This window comes from Adiantum capillus-veneris, chromosome 15 (genome assembly GCF_014529385.1).
Source record: "Adiantum capillus-veneris isolate H3 chromosome 15, ASM1452938v2, whole genome shotgun sequence".
Lineage (NCBI taxonomy): Eukaryota > Viridiplantae > Streptophyta > Polypodiopsida > Polypodiales > Pteridaceae > Adiantum > Adiantum capillus-veneris.
This window is the reverse complement of record NC_140945.1, coordinates 154,378,605-154,385,895: the sequence shown is the minus strand read 5'-3', so window position 1 is coordinate 154,385,895 and position 7,291 is coordinate 154,378,605.

The window sequence follows — 7,291 nt, the reverse complement described above, 5'->3', positions numbered from 1 at the left end:
CGCTTGCTCCCCGAGAAAAACCTTCTCTAATTAATTTTCTTTAATCCTTGTAATTTTTTTTGTTTGTGCCTCAAACGCACATTCTTGTTGAATAACGTCCTGCAATGATTCAGGACTTGGAAGCACCTGTTGTTGCTCCCCTATTCCTCCTGGAATTCCTGAAACTCCCACCGAATTCCCTTTCTGAATCAGAGAAATATCCGCAAGATATAAAGAAACCAAATCCGGATTAGCTTTTAGAAATTGTTCCTCTTCATTCTCTTCTAATCCTTCCACCATATTTATTGTTTCTGCTATCACCGGCCATGTTGCCTGGACTGGTTGTCTGCATGTTCCCAACATCACCCGCACTTTTCTTCTACCCTTCTTTACTGTAAGCATATTTGATTCCCAATTATGCTTTACCCTCGCTTGTCGTAACCAGGGTCTCCCCAAGATAATGTGATAATCCTAATTATGATCTTCAATATTTAAGACTACTAAGAAAACAGCAAAGGATAAGCCCGCCACATCCAAAACAATGCCCCGAAGTAAACCCACTGGTTGCACTCTTCTTTGATCTGCCATGTGGACTACAAAGGGTACAGGCTCCCAATCATTGAGGCCAAAACGCTCACAAGCTGCTTCGGTAATAATGTTTACTCCCGCTCCTCTATCCAACAGTACCTTGTCAATGTATGTTCCATGGTATCTAACTGAAAGCTCCAGAATGCAGGTATGGGTGATCCGATTTGCTGGCAATGGGGCTGAATCATCCTCCCCGCTTTCAACTTTCCCAAAGGCGACTTCCCTCAGCTCAGTGGTCGTTTTTCGCAGCAATACATTATGGAAATTCGGGACCAATTTGAGCAATGAACCCAGAGGTACTTGTATTGGTGACGTGAGGACCTCTTTCCAAACTGAATTCAATTCCTTCTGTTCTTTAATATCATCCTTATTTCCAGTTGTTCCTTCCTTTATTTCCAGGCCCACAGTCGATGGTCCTGCTGACTTCACAAGTGGTGTGGATTGTGGCAACTAGGACACAGTCTTTTTCCGTACTTCTTCCTGAACTGTCCAATCCAGAATCTTCACACCGGGAGTTGGAACCACATTTTTACCGGAGCGCGGGATTAATGAAACCACTGGATCAGACTCCTCCAGTCCTTTAATCTTAACCATAGCCACACTAGGTTGTTTCCTTGCAGCGTGTTCCTGCTTCTTCTGATCGTATTCCATAGCTTCAGTACACTCGGATCACCAGTGTCCATCCCCCAAATAGAATAGGCATGTCTTGGGGCGATTAGGATCACGACCACCTTTTCCGCGACCTCCTCCTCCCCCTTGACCCCGTCCTCCTACTTGACCTTGCACAGGCGTCTCTGATGTATGAGCATGAGCCATCGCCACAGCAGGCTCTTGTCCCTGCCCTATTTGTGGTTGTTGCCAGGTAGAAGAGTCCCCTTGACTCCGATGACCCCGGCCATTGAAATAATATTCCACTGTATTATGAGTATTGGTTGTGCAAATCGCACACCACTTCTGATTCATTGCGCACTCCTGAGTAGCATGCACCGGATTCCGACATTGGGTATACCATAGTTACTTCAGACTTTTAGCCTCCGCAGCCGATTCCGACGATCCGGATGAAACACCTTTCCCGTGACGCTGGGATTTTTTCCACGGTGTCTCTTCCGATTCTTTTTCCGAATCGCTGTTGCCTGAGTCCGAGGAATCTGATACTGCAGATTCCGACTTCGAACTATCACTACCACTGTCTTGCAACTTCCGATGAGATTTCTTTCTGTCTTTTTTCTTTGACTTCTTTGGAAAGTCTGTATTCTCTAGAGCCTCTCCTGCTACTACGGACCTAGCAATTACATTATCCAATGGAGTAGTTACCTTATCCACTGTTGCCATAGCTGTTTTGAGATCCTTGTTGAGCCCCCACAAAAAATAATCATTCAGCACTTCGGCTGCCTACCTTTGTGCCTGAGGTACCCTCTGCAAAAGCATCCGAAATTTTACAGTGTAATCCTCCACTAGCAATGACTTCTGCCGGAGCGTTTGAAGCTTTTCCAAATGTTGAGGGACTGTCTTTTCCGTTCGAAACCTTCGTAGAAACTCTATGGATCCGTCCGCATATGTCTGAAAACGATCATCAGGGTATTCGAACAACCATTTCGCAGCTTTCCCCGAGAGTGTAGATTCAAACACTGATTGTTGATGGAGAGGAATCACCACCCCGGGATGATTCAATCCATAATCTTTATTGAATTGGCACAAATGTGCATCAGGTTCTTCGCTTGAAAGACCTTGAAATCGACTATACTTAATATGAGGATGAGCCATCACCCCTTGCCCAACTGTACCTCCTCCTCCCGGAAAAAGCTGACGAGCACTAGGAGGTGGAGACAGTGGCGGAGATACCCCCAGACTTCTTACCGGAGATGGTGGTGGAGCAACCAGTGTGGGTGAGAGTGAACGTACGACAGGCGGACATGACTGACTGCATGGAGTACGCCTCTCTTGCCGCAACCACCTACCATGCACCGGGCTTGGTGATGGAGAGACAGATTCCTCAACCTGCGGTGAAGAAAAAACAAATTCATCCGAACTGCCTCTCCTCCGACGTCTTCCTACAATTCGAACCACAGGGTCAGGCGGACCTTGCAACCTAGTGCGCATGCATATTCATCGCAGGTCGTCCATCACGCATCGTGGTCGCGAGATGTAATGGCTATTGCCTGCACAGGAGCAATAGGCATTATGGGAATGATTACCCGCAACTACATTATATGAACATCAACATATAGAATGGCAATAGAAGTAAGTACACAGTATGAAAGCATAGAACACCTCTTCATTTGTGTGTGATCCAGACACAGAGTTACAACAATAGATGCCATGAATATCCTAGAGATTGGTTGAGTTACATCAAAAGACAGGTATGCCCCTCCATATACAACCGCTGCTCCAACGCAGATCGGGAACGGTGCACACACTCTTGTCCCATGATATCCTGTGAAGAACTGCCGCTACGGCCACCGCATACTGCATGACTCCTGATCTGTAGTGTCCAGACCTCCACAGGACCCCGCGGGATCGCATGTGCGGCTAATGCCGTAACACTTTCATACATTTATAGGTTGACATGTTCCCCAGCAAGAGGTCTAATTCGATGGTGGCTAGGGAATGACAATCTACAGTAGACTGCTGCTGCGAGTGTGGATTAGCTAGTTTGTCATCAAAATTTAGTACCCATTCAGGTGTTCTTTCTAGCAATTGAATTCTGCAAGGATTCTCAGGCAGTTGGCACACCTCTTGGTCATGTAAAGCAGCTGATTTCCAATGTTCGACCATTTCTCTGGTGCCGACATATAGTCGTTGAAATCCTTCAAGATCAGACAGAAGAACATTATCCTCAAGATACATCCTAGTTATAGGAGCTTGCAGATGTCTTAGTCTCTTGTTCAATGTGATGAGCTGTGATGAATGTTGCTCATCAACTTTTAGAACCGAAGTCATAGCTTTACCTTTCCCTTTCTCATCCAAAGTGTGTTGTGAGCGGTGCACTGGTGAATTCCCGTGTTGCTGGGTTGTTGATCTTCAGCCTATTGATCACTAGACTACTGACCCCCATACTGGTATGACTGGTCTGTATTGGGCTCATTTCTTCCTATGGCCCCTGCTCTACCAGCACCAAATTCTGAAGGTGGAGATGGAGGAGAGTCATCATCATCATGCCTTTCTTCTGGTTCATCCTCCTTCTCTTCCTCTTCTGTTGCTTTATCATCATCATCATTGAGGTTGTTCTACTGTTCAATATAATCTAGGATAGCTTGATTTTTCAAATCAGTATTGTATTCAAAAAGTTTATCCTGCAAATCACTCTACATTATTTCCATAAGGGCTCTCAGATTATCTATATTGAAAACAACATTCCCCTCTGTATTTGATATCTCAGCCAAATTATTATAGATATATCTTTCAGTTAAAGTGGGTTTCAAGGTAGTGTGGGTATTCAACAATGAGTTGAATCAACTCTCTTCATTCGTAGCATGGTTTTGAATATGTCAGAAGCTCTTTTAGCCTCTACCTTTTCTTCTCTAAGCATCCTCATCTCCGACTCCATCTTGGACAACTTATCTTCTAAGTGTTAAATGGTCCTAGACGATTGATTTTCAAGGACCCTGTGGCACAAAAACTGTGCTCCTCTCTCCTGCTCTAACTTTTCAACTTGCTACTCAGTCTCCCACAGTTCATCCTTTAACTTGGTCAATTCATCATTAAACACTGAGGCATCCAACATTTGTCCTATAGCATTCACAATAGTGTTCCTAGATGACTGAATAAGTACTGACAGGAGCAAAGCGAACCCCAAACCCCGACGGCCTCTAAATCACCAGGAACCGAATGGCGCGCCTCGAGCCTGTCATGGTAAAGCAAACAGGGGGCACCACCTAGCTTCAGCGGCTAGGACGCAAACAACACACCACCATAACAAAGTTTTCATCCAAGAGAGATGGATGCTTGGGAGTAATGATGAAAAGGAAAGGGAATGAGATCCAGTGAGAGAGAGAGAGAGAGTGAGGGAGGGGGTATATCGGCTTAGTACTTAGGCATCACAAAAGGATGGCGAATCCGCACACCCTTCACACATACACAAGCTCACTCCAAAACACAAGACTAGGTGGCGATTCCGCACACCTCACATGGGCAAAACATTGCAAGAAAACATACTCACAAAACCTCAAGCTTTATTTAGAGAATTAGGTGATGAAATGGGGAGCATAGGGTAGGGGAATGAGAAGGGAAAGAGTGGTAGAGAACATGGCGGATAGGTGGGAGTTGATGGCGAAGACTCGCACGAGGATTATGGCCATCATCCTTCATTTAGTTGCCCTTCATCTTCCATAGCCAAGGGTGTAGAGGTCATGCTCAAGACAAGCATGGTGATTGCGGTGATGGTGATGGTGTGGGTGTGTGTGTGTGTGCACTAGGCACACACAGTGCATAGTGTGTTCTTTGGTGATGTTGTGTGTGTCTTTAGTGTGATGGTGACCCCTCTTTATATAGGGGAGGAGGGGGGAGAAATTTTAGAATTTAGAAATGAAGAAATCATTATCTACATAGGCCATGTGACTGTGGGCCCCACTTGTCTGGCTGTGTGTATATGTGCCAGAACAGCAGTCTCATGAGAGAGAGACTAAGAGAGAGAGATGGGTTGATGAGAAAAAGTGAGAGGTGACATGGAGAATAAAGTAATTACAAGAGGGGAGAGAGGGGAGTGTGTTCAGAGGTAAATCTGTGTGCAGATGTGTGTGAACACAAGAAAAATCAGGTAACCACCGGGTGGGGATGGGTCTGTGGGCACCTTTTTCAATGAAACTGAGTGTGTGTGAGTGTGGGGGAGGTTATTTAGCTACAATACAAGAGACATGGCGCCCTTTAGAGAGAGAGGGGGGTATTTGGGTCATGGGATATGATAGGAGAGAGAAAGGGGGGGTGGGGTATACTATTTTGGAAGATAGCATAAGTTTCATGTGAGTTAGGGTGCATTATTGGTGAGTTAGAATGCATTATTGGTGAGAGGTGGGGTAGCTTGAGGAGAGAGAGAAAGGAGAAAGGACAAGGGGAAGAGAGAGGGGGTTGACCTTTTGAGTGGAGGAGAGGAAAAGGGACACACAGCGGGCCAACAGTGAAGAAAAAGGAGGCAAGGTGGGGATGGGCTGACCCGCAGGCATGAGGTGGCCAATTTTACCTTTCTTATTTATTTACATAATCATAATTTATTTTTTTCTTACTTTTTTCCAATGCCTTTTATCACTTTCTCCCTAAGAGGGGGTTTTCATGGGGTGGGGACGAGAGAAGAGGGGTATGGGAGCTTGGCTTGTGAAAAGCCCCCATCATTAGCCCTCCCCTTTTGGCTAGAGGCATTCATGTCTCTAGCTGTGTTTCTTCTTCCGCTTAGCTGTAGGATCCGATATCGAGTTGCCTTATGAACTAGCCATTCCATTTGGCCATTGGTGAGATTTCTGGGATATTCATGGATCTGTAACAGGTCGGAGTGATAACTTGTTCCTTGGAATAGTGTGAGTTGATTAAACGGGAAGCCCATGGCTTCCAAAACTCTGTGGTAGTGTCCTCCTGGATCCCAAGTGAAAAATAGGATCATTGTCTGTAGTGTCCAGACAATAAAATTTTCATGCCAAATTGGATCAAATTTGCAACCACCAGTACGAGAGGGGAAATGAGCATCTTGGCTCCTGCAAAGACAGAACTGAAAATTATGATTCCCAAGAGTGTACCAAGAATCCACCATATATGGCCGCCTTGTTGGTGTGGTGAGCTCAAGTTGTCTTCAGAGTCCTGATTACTGCCATTAGAAAAAACTGCAAGCATATCATGCTTCTTTTGGGTGTGCTCAAACATGTCAGCTTCCTTTACTGATGCTAATAGCAAGCCACCTACCTTGCGGCTTAAATTCAAGCGTAATCCACTTACCTTTCTCCAAAGAGAGGATGCACTATTTGTAAAAAATTGTACCAAATTGCGAATGAGGTCTTCATTCTTTCATTCTATCAGGCTCTTGTCTATCCATGGCTCCTTTGCTCTTATCTCCATGCTGATCTTCTCTCTATATGTTAGAGCAGCTAGCCATAGCCATAGGTCTGATGCGTCCCATGCAAACACAATGCTGTGTTGTGGAGGAGTTTGGAACATCCTTAAAAGGTTGGCAACATATTGATCATCAAACTTACTCTGAACACACTCACATAAAATGGAGGCATTACCCATATCCAAGTTTATAACACCCTTCAGTAGACTAGAGGCATTACCCATCTCTAAGTCTATAACACTACACAATAAAGTCTTGCTTGGCTACCAAGCCTCTGGAGCAATAGCCAACTCCATACCTTCAGTCATACTTACCTCTTCGTTATGGTCCTCAACTGAAACTGCCTTGATGCAAGATTCCTTTAGCTTGCTACACTGTCCTGGGTCCATGCTGGTGCACAGGCTTCCGTTTTCAAAGCCCTCCCCTTTGCTTGATATGTTGTCCACCTTCTGCAAAGCCTTGCTAGCAGGATGGTCTTCCTCTTCTCTTGTATCTTTCATGACCTTTGCATTCCTCTTACTCTGACGAGGCCTAATCAACACTTTACACCTTCTTACCCTTACTGCCCAATGTTGTTGATTCATCGCTTTGGTGCCTATTTCATTCAAGGTTAAAGATGTACTCACATTTGTAACACAATTTTCTTGACTTACCTCCCCCACCTGGGTAGCATCTTTTGATTCTTTAACC